Source organism: Bactrocera neohumeralis, unplaced genomic scaffold (assembly GCF_024586455.1).
Source record: "Bactrocera neohumeralis isolate Rockhampton unplaced genomic scaffold, APGP_CSIRO_Bneo_wtdbg2-racon-allhic-juicebox.fasta_v2 cluster11, whole genome shotgun sequence".
NCBI lineage: Eukaryota > Metazoa > Arthropoda > Insecta > Diptera > Tephritidae > Bactrocera > Bactrocera neohumeralis.
Window position 1 is genome coordinate 25,902,697 of NW_026089624.1, and position 10,447 is coordinate 25,913,143.

Consider the following 10,447-nt stretch of genomic DNA (forward strand, 5'->3'; position numbering starts at 1 on the left):
GTTTAAAACAAATCATATAAAATAAAATTAAAATAAAAAAAAATTTAAATAGCAAGTAAATAAGCAACGGTATTAATAAAACAAATAATCCGTCTTTTACGAAAAACAAAAAAAAAAAACGTTTATATACTTAAAAAAAGTATTCAGTCACACTGAGAAACCTTTATTTCATTTAAAAAAAAAATATTTCTACATACAACCAAAATAATGGACAATAACAAAAATCGAAGTACACCTGCAGTTACACGCTCAAAACAGGTTGCTAGACTTATTTCAGAAAGTGACAGTTTAACAAGGTACTGCACTAGATTTGCCTCTTCACCGATTCACGAAAACTCGGAATCGTTACTAGAAATCAAAATTATAAATCTCAACAATTTTTGGACTCGCCTTCAAGCGGCTCATGACGCCATAGTAGATTCTGACAATTCAGATCTACCACAAAATTTTAAATCATCGGCTTACGATATTTACGAAAATTGCTTAGACCAGTACGAAGAAACAAAAGCTATGATCTCCGATCAACTAAATCTCATTAAAGCAATTGCACCTACTCTCCTCAGTAGAGTAGAGCTACCACAAATATATAGTCAACAGGCAAGTTCAGGCATCCACCTCGAGGTGCCCGCATGTGACACAGAAACATTCTATGGAGGTTATGAAGAATGGCCGTCCTTCCGGGACATGTTCACGGCCGTGTACATAAACTATCCTCAATTATCACATGCGCAAAAATTTTATCACCTCAGATACAAAACTAAATGTCAAGCAGGCGAAATAGCCAAACAGTTCGCATTAAATGACGACAATTTCAATTTGGCTTGGGAAGCTCTAAAAGCGAGATATGAAAATAAAATAATACTGGTCGATAAACAAGTAACGACACTAATGAACTTGCCAAAAGTTAAGAAAGGAACAAGTGTAGAATTCATCAAACTAGAATCCACTGTTTCAAATTGCTTGTCGATTCTATCGACACTAAATATTCCCACAGACAGCTGGGACCCAATTCTGGTAAACATTTGCACCGTCGCATTACCAGAAAATTCGTTACTTCTATGGGAGCAATCGCTCTCATCACGAAAAAAGTGCCCAACGTGGCAACAAATGAAAGATTTTCTCACCACCCAATATGAAATTGCGGAAAGGTTAGAAGAAAAAATAATCAAAACTAAGATCATTAAGCACGACCAAAATGGAAGCTTAAATAGACCCCAAGCTAGAAGCAAAGGCAAATCAAACAAAATTTTTAACAAAACACAATCGTTCACATCCGAACAAAGAAAACATACGTCATGCGAACTATGCACAAGAGGGCATAAGCTTAAAACTTGCGAGAAGTTTAAGAAATTAAATATTAACGAAAGGAACAACTTTGTCAGATCAATAAGACTCTGTACAAACTGCTTGTCCTATACACACAATCTTAAAAATCGCAAAAGAAAATATAATTGCTTATATTGTCACAAAAGACACAATTCAATGCTTCATTACAGCAGATATCCCATCTCACCCCAAAGAAGCGCTTATACACAAAGAACCAAGGGTATAATTGCAAAAACAAATCCCGAAAAACAAAATTTGAAAAATTGCCAAGAGACACCATGTCGCTCAATGGCACAAAAAGTTCAAACGCTGCACTAGTTATAGAACCAGTTACCACCAGACCAGCTCAGATTGAGAATAAAAACCTTAATTCACAATTAAGTAAATCGCAAAAATTAAAGAAACTTCCATTAGCAAACAAAACTATAAAAGATCAGTATTGTGAGCACTTCTCTAAAGCCACAACTACTGGATCAAATAATGGCCGGAACGTCATACGACTACCACTAGAGCCAGAATTTTCCAATACTCCACAAATTGGTATAAAAAACAAATCAGAGTTGACAGTCCCTATATTAAAAGGACACACTACTTTTCCCGCAAATGGCTTTCGCCAATAATGGAAAAACAAAAAAAAAAAAAATCTGGACAAATCCTAGAGCGGTGGCGCACTAATACTTGTCAAATTAGTGCATACGCACATATATACAAAAATTTCCAAAAAGTCAAAAATTCGACACCTATTATACAATATGGGACAACTCAAAATTGACGTTAAGGGATCACCAAATTCCGAATGCGATACAGTGACGCACCTAAACTTTCAAAAGTCAATGGTCCCTCTTATCGCATCTATTCAAGCGCGCCTCATATGGGTAGGTCAAGGGAATCAGCTGCATAAAGCTTCAAATTAATTCTCTACGAATCAAATCCGTTCTCCATTCACGGTCATTCTCTCTCAAGATCCCTCTAATTTCATAGTCCTAACTGAAGGGCTAAGGAGTACCCATTCTGGTCACATCTGAGCCAGGCGTGGAGTTACCATCCTTCATAAGCCGATATCGCAGAAAAGGCAAATAATCTAAAACTAGTTTTACAAACCGATAGTAAAGAAATGTGAAATAAGAACACAAATATAAACCTATCAAAGAAATAACCGCAAATATAAGCAAAAGCAGTTACAAACTCATAAATCCGTAAATTATAGTTTCTTATTGTACGCACGTATAATCATATGTACATACATACCAAATACTAAGTATGTTTAAAACCAAAGCCGTTTCCAACATTTATAGCATGTGTTCTGCGCCCTCGGCTACTCTACCAGCAGTACGCCGAAATACGTAATACTAGGCAAAATATTCGCCTAGGGGGCCCAGGATGTTTAAATGAGTTAAGCTTACACCCACTCTACCCGGGAAAAACTGGCGCACCCTAGCTAGACACCAACACACCACACCAACACTACACCACACCTGGGGACACATTGGATTTCACCACATCAGATCAAAAAGGATGGAGAGCGGGAAGCAGACACTATTCGTTCTAAGCATTTCGACCATCAACGTTCGCCATATATGTATGTACTCATCGCACATCAACTTTCGATTCCAAACTGCGCCGCGTCAACACTTTCCTTGACTCCGATCGACAGCCTTCCGCCCGCGCCGACTTACAGCGATCCAACCAATTGGATATTAACTTAATAAAACCACAATTTTATGTAATATCGCACAAAATAAAGGACAATTACAAATATATTGTACTCTTCCTAAATATACTGTTTTTTTCCTTTTAATTGCTCACGCGAGTGTGAGTGCAAGTCGAAACATTTAAATACAGTGGTTTTTATTCCCCGATAAATTGGTCAACATTTAACTAGATCTATTGCGAAGTGAAGTTGGTCCAGTCTCTTATTTCCGCACATCAGTGGGTCATTCGTTTCCTGCAAATCGGACTTGGCGAGTCATCTATATATTGGTCGGTTGGCCGTACGTCTATCCTACAAATTGTGGGCTCACTCAAGCCTATCCTACATATATAAAGCTAAAATTTCTTTGAATTTTACAATCATAATATTATCAAAGATTTTAATATTAATTGTATGCATTTATATGATTAACAATGCGAAGGACCAAGGAGTCTAACGTACATATGTGCAAGTCATTGGGTTATATTAAACCTAATGGCGTAATTAACTTAACTGTATGGGATTAATTTTAGTGTATTACACTATTAATTCAATCTCGGGGCGTTCCATATAGTTATGTACAATGATAATTTATTATTATTTATACCTCTAACTGCAGCGTACCTTGAGTGTATGTATATGCTGTGACCCGAAAGATAGTGAACTATACTTGATCAGGTAAAAGTTAGGAGAAACCCTGATGGAAGACCGAAACAGTTGTGAGGAAATCGATTGTCAGAATTGAGTAGAACCAATCGAACCATCTTGTAGCTGGTTCCCTCCGAAGTTTCCCCCAGCATAGCTGGTGCGTTTAAATATTATGTAAAATAATCGTATCTGGTAAAGCGAATGATTAGATGCCTTAGGCTCGAAACAACTTTAACCAATTCTCAAACTTTAAATGGATAAAAACCTCACCTCTCTAGGTATGAAAGTTGAGGTTATGATATAATGTGCCCAGTGGGCCACTTTTGGTAAGCAGAACTGGCGCTGTGGGATGAACCGAACGTAATGTACGGTGCCTAAATTAACAACTCATGCAGATACCATGAAAGGCGTTGGTTGCTTAAAACAGCAGGACGGTGGACATAGAAGTCGTAATCCGCTAAGGAGTGTGTAACAACTCACCTGCCGAAGCAAAGAGCCCTTAAAATGCATGGCGTTTAAGTTGTATACCTATACATTAACGCTAAAGTTGATGATTTACTATATAATAAAATTTCGGTTGGATTATAAATTTTGAAACTTTAGTGAGTAGGAGGGTACAATGTACAATGGTGTGCTTAGAAGTGACAGAGAATCTGTCTGTCTAATTAAAACAAAGCATTGTGATGGCTCTAACGGGCGTTGACACAAAGTGATTTCTGCCAAGTGCTCTAAATGTCAAAGTGAAGAAGTTCAAGTAAGCGCGGGTAAACGGCGGGAGTAACTAGGCCTCTCTTAAGGTAGCCAAATGCCTCGTCATCTAATTAGTGACGTGCAAGTTAATACCACCAGTTCACATTACATAAACATAATCTTTATCTGTCATAAATATGTAACATGACACTTACGACCCATATGGTCCGTATTAAGTATCCGTAAGTAACATTATGTGTACTTTGCTAACCTTAGGTGGTCCAAAAATGTAACTCATAGATTGTAAGATGAATCTTCCCACTTGTAACATATGTCCTACATATGTCCTATCTCAAGTGGATTGTAGATATACTTCCTAGAATGTAAGATTAATATTTGTATCTAGGCTTAAGCAAAATATTGTATTTAAGAAAATGTAATAAAGAAAACGGCGCAGTTGACCACAGGGAGTTGCCCACGGGAGTTTCTCACGGGCAGTTGCCCGTAGTTGCCCACGAAAACTAAACAGAGTTTTTAATTGGCGATCCTGCCAGGAGATGAAATAATCTCTGGCGGACCAAAATGTAACAATAAATTTCGGCGGTAACCATTTAAGGGGACAAAAATCCCCGTGTTACCGTTTGAAAACAATCAAGTATCCTCAATTGAGGAGAAAAGTAAAAAAAAAAGTTCAAAAAACGCTAAGTCCAAAAAGAGACACATAATCAAAAAAATCTCAGCCACTTAGAAAATTATTGAAAAAATTTCGAGTGTGTGTTTGTGCCTACTGCCAATAGAACGCGCCTCATCTATACGGATTACGAGCGAAAAACAAGCTAACGTACGCGTTACAACAATTGAAAAAATAAGTAAAATTGAGAAACAAAAAACTACAGCAGTTTCACAAATAAAGTGATTTTAAAATGTGAATTGAAAAACCAAAAACTGAAAGTGAAAATTTTTGAAAATTTCAAACAAATAGAAGAAGTGCGTGGATCTATGAACTATCCACATAAAAACAAATAAATAAAAAAATTCTGTAAATCAGAAATTTCACCAAAAAATTGATTTCATTTAAACCTCGCACACGGCCGCCAACGACGACCATTGCACAACCAACCGCCAAAATTCGACTTAAAAAGCAACAGAAGCAGCAAAGTCAACAATAGCCGCAACAGTAGTGACAGCAGCAACAGCAACAGCAGCAATAGCAACAGTAACAACAGCAGCAGTAGAAGCAGCAACATAAAATTAGTTGTAAGTAAGGCTTATACATATGTATTTATTAATTAAATTAAGTATAAAAATTGTTTATTGTGAGTATTAATTTGCTTCATGAAACTCACAAATATATATAAAAAAAACAAACAAAACCGAAAAATAAATTTAAAGAAAAAAACTATAATTCTTTGGGAGCAGAGACTCCTGATGTGCCTGCCGAAGATTTTTTCGGCAATATTTTATTAAAAAAAAAATATTTTGGGACAAAAAGGTCCTAAAACGCCAGCTGAAGATTCATACCAGCAGAGTAAAAAGAAGAATTATACAAAATATTGTAGAACGAAAATGTTCTACAACGCCAGCCGAAGATTTTACCGGTATAATAAAACAAAAAAGAATGGCGAAAAGCCAAATAGAATATAAAAATACTAAATTTAAAATACTTGGGACTAGAAAATCCTAAGACGCCAGTCGAAGATAATACCGACAATAAAATAAGGGAATATGCTCCAAAAAAGGAGGCACTAATATTTTATACATATAAATAATTTCAATAATTGGGGTACTCACAAACCATCGTTAAGCATCGTAAAATCGTAAAATTATAAATTTTTACACTTGCTTAAAAAAAACAAAAAAAAAAATGTTGTTAGATTTCATACCAAACTGAGTTTACACATTTACACATTTACAACTCTCAATGTTATGTTTTCGAATCGTTATAACTTATAACTTTATGCGACTTGAGAAAACCCTAAATGAAAAAGAAAAAATTACTGAAATGTATTCAGGCAATAATACAATAAAAGATGTCATATATAAAAACACTTCCATCAAAAAATAATTAGAAGTCAAAAATAATATAAAATGTATCGAAAGTATATTTAAGAGTCAAATTTAAATAAATTAAGATTTCAAAATAGTACTGTTCAAATTGATAAAATAGTCTATAGCCTCACGTACTACTATACATATATCCATTTGAATCGGGACGCTTCAATTTAGAGGTGGGGGAGTTAATACCACCAGTTCACATTACATGAACATATTCTTTATCTGTCATAAATATGTAACATGACACTTACGACCCATATGGTCCGTATTAAGTATCCGTAAGTAACATTATGTGTACTTTGCTAACCTTAGGTGGTCCAAAAATGTAACTCATAGATTGTAAGATGAATCTGCCCACTTGGAACATATGTCCTACATATGTCCTATCTCAAGTGGATTGTAGATATACTTCCTAGAATGTAAGATTAATATTTGTATCTAGGCTTAAGCAAAATATTGTATTTAAGAAAATGTAATAAAGAAAACGGCGCAGTTGACCACAGGGAGTTGCCCACGGGAGTTTCTCACGGGCAGTTGCCCGTAGTTGCCCACGAAAACTAAACAGAGTTTTTAATTTGCATGAATGGATTAACGAGATTCCTTCTTCTATAGTTGTGATTCATAGAGTGTACACGTGTGTTCGCATTATTGTGTGAAATAATAGGAAAATATTTAAAAAAACGGGTAATTTTTGGGATTGAATTTCGTACGTGGAATTGCATGTAAGTACGCTTATTTGTGGTTGCTTTGTGTTAGGGTCATTTGTTTTTCATTAGCATAGACCGAGATTTGCATAATTTTTCATTTTCTGTCATTTCAGAATTTATTTTTAATATTTTTTTTTTGATTTTGAATCGTAGGCTGTGTGAAAAAACAAGTAAAAACTTGTTTGTGTGTGTGAACACTCGTTTGTTCATACACAATTTTTCACATTTGCTAGAGTAGGCTTTTGCTTTTCTAAAGTAGTTTTGTTTGGTTGTGTGTGCTCGCACACAAATGTGAAGCAAGTGTTTTTTCTGGAGTAGGTAGGGATGCAAACATCGTGAAATGAAGCATCGATGGTTCGATGTATCGATGTTTCTTCAAATAACATCGAAATCAAAAACATCGGCCATGGAAACATCGATTTATCGAAACATCGATGGATTTTTGAACTTTTTTAACGTATTTTATTAGTGAGGATAAAAAGCTTATTTCAGAACCATAAATAAGTGAAATACAGTAGTACGCCTTTAATTGATATATATATTTTAGCTACCTATTAAAACCTTTTCTCAATAAATAAAAGATATAAATAGTTTTTGAACAAACAACAAATTATTTATTTAAAACAGAATTTAAAAATAACAATTTGGAAAGTCTTTTCCCTGTCAAGGCATTTCTTTGTTGTGTGATCGTTGCTCCAGCTTTAGAAAACAGTCGTTCACTAGGGACTGAGTGGCCACAATGGATAAATATTTGGAAGCTTGTTTATACAATTCAGGAAATCCATTTTTCATATCATCCCACATTTCTGTTGGATTCTGTTTGATAGAAGCAACAGCTGATCCAAGATACATTTGCATTTCAACTTCCGTTGTTGTAATAGCAGATAAATTGGAAAACTTACATTTTATATTTTGGTGGGCCACTGTTTATGATGGCTCCAAATATCAAACGGGTTTTCTGTTGCACACTCATCCGAAGATTCCGACGTACTAACGCCATTATTTGCATCCTTTATGAAATTTGGAAGGGTATTATTTTTTTTTCGCCAAACAAGCTTCTATTTAATTTCATCATGGTTGAATCATTATCTGTTACACAAGCAGAAACTTTATTTATGCAAACGTTCCACTCGTTGAAAAGTTTAAACATAGTTTCTTCTAAATAAGCTGCTGTATGACTTTCGTGCAGTTCGATTACTCTTAACGTTCCACTCAACAAACGTAAATTGTCCAAAAAATGAATTGTTACTCCAAGGAACGACTGATTTTTCATTGTCTCCGTCCATATGTCATACGTTAGGCAATAACTGTCGCACTTACGAATATACTCTTTGAAAATTGAAGACAGCGCTTCATATTTTTCATCCACTCGTAATTTTATTGTTTCTCAACTTGGAACTTTAAAAAGCGGAACCAGTTCTTTCATCATCTGCAGAAAACCTGTTCCTTCTACAGTGGAAAATGGCTTGTTGTCCATTATAATATATTTTACAATTGCTTCAGTAATTTTCCTTGATTTAGGGTCATCTTGGTAAGAAATACTTTTGACCTGCTCAAAAAAGTCTTTCACATTAGGTTGGATCAGCGCAGGCAACTGATCCGATTTATTTTGCAGTACTGATGGAGTACATGTACTAGGAGACGATTCAATACATGCAGTCTTCTTATTACTATTGTCGGATAACTCACTTGACGCTGTCGTCCCAGCGGTTGGTGATATGTTAATTATTTCAGAAATTTTTCGCTGTTTTGGTTCCGAGTCCGGCGTAGTTTTGGAGGAGCATTCTGCATTATCAACTTGATCGAGTAATACCTTTTTATGTACATTCTCAACGTGACAGCGAAGATTCGACGTGTTACCTGATGTTTTCAATTTCTTGTTGCAGAGTTTGCATGTGGCGGATGCATCTGAATTTCTTATAAAGAAGCTCCAGACCTTGCTTTTTAATTTTGAAGGAAGCACTTTGAAAATTTGAAATATTATGTACATATTTAAACGTCTAACGCAATTATTTACATATATTTTATATTCACTACACCTGTAATTAAGTTGTGATTGACAACAGATGAATTCGAAACAAAACTTATATTAAACGCTCAAAAACAACTTCTAACACACATAGCACGAAATAGATATGTATTTTCGATTTTTTGTAAAACTTATTTCGCATTAATTCATAAGCGAATTCTCAGTATTATTCAAGTGCACATTCAACCAACGAATTCTCCGTATTTTACAACAAAACACATAACAGTTTGCTAAAGCGTTTCGAAGCAGATGTTGCAGATGGCAAACATCGATGCTTTTTGACAAAAACATCGATGTTTCAGAAACATCTGTTCCGGGTTTTTGCCTGTACTCGTTGTACCAGCCATGTTGTGGCTGCGAAAAAATTGAATGGTGAAGTGAGTGAGTTGGTTTTTGGTGCCAAACACGTTGAGGAGGAGGTTGCGAAGGGGCTGCTGGAGTTTGCCTCAACGTATGAGGAACTCCTGATGACGGTAATAACCGAGAATGCCCATCTTCGTTGCCAGGTTGCCGTTAGGGGAAGTTGTGGGGGTCACATTTCGCTGCAGGGTGGGTCTGTGCAGGCTCTGTGACATCACCGGTGACGCCGAAGCCTGTGGAGACTTGATCGGCGGTTGTTAGGAGCAAGGTGCCTGCAACTTCCTCTAAGGAAGTTATGAAGAAGGTGGTTCAGGAGGTGGGTCCTCACTCGGAGTGAGGGTCCATGATGTCCGGCCACTAAAGCGAGGTGGGGCGATTCTTCGCACTCCTTCTGCTCGAGAGAGGGAAAGAGTGGTGAAGAATAAGAAATTTGAGGAGGTGGGGTTGGACGTCATTGTCACTCGGAAGTTGGGTCCTCGGGTTGTGGTCCAGTGGGTTCACACGGAGATTCCCCATGAAAAATTCATGGAAGAGTTATTCCGGTTGAACCTCCGGGACTTCAGCTCGGTGGCCCAGATGGCTGATGTGAGGATGGTCAGTTGCCCCTGGAAGGTGGCCGCTGATGGTAGGACCAATGTCGTCCTTGAGGGTACGGACAAGTTGATGTCCGCCCTCTTGGAAGCAGGTAGGTGCTACATAAAGTGGTTTTCATTCCGGGTGTGACCGGATAGCCCCGTCGCTGGCTGCTTCCGGTGTATGGGTTTTGATCATAGGGTGGCTGATTGTAGGGCTTTGTCAGATGTTTGTCGGAGGTGCGGTCAGGAAGGCCACAGAGTTGCCAGTTGCGTCAATGCACCAAATTGTCGCAATTGTGATTTCAAGGGTAGACCAGCTGAACATCTTATGATATGATTTACTGTGGCATTGTTGAGCGCGCCCTCG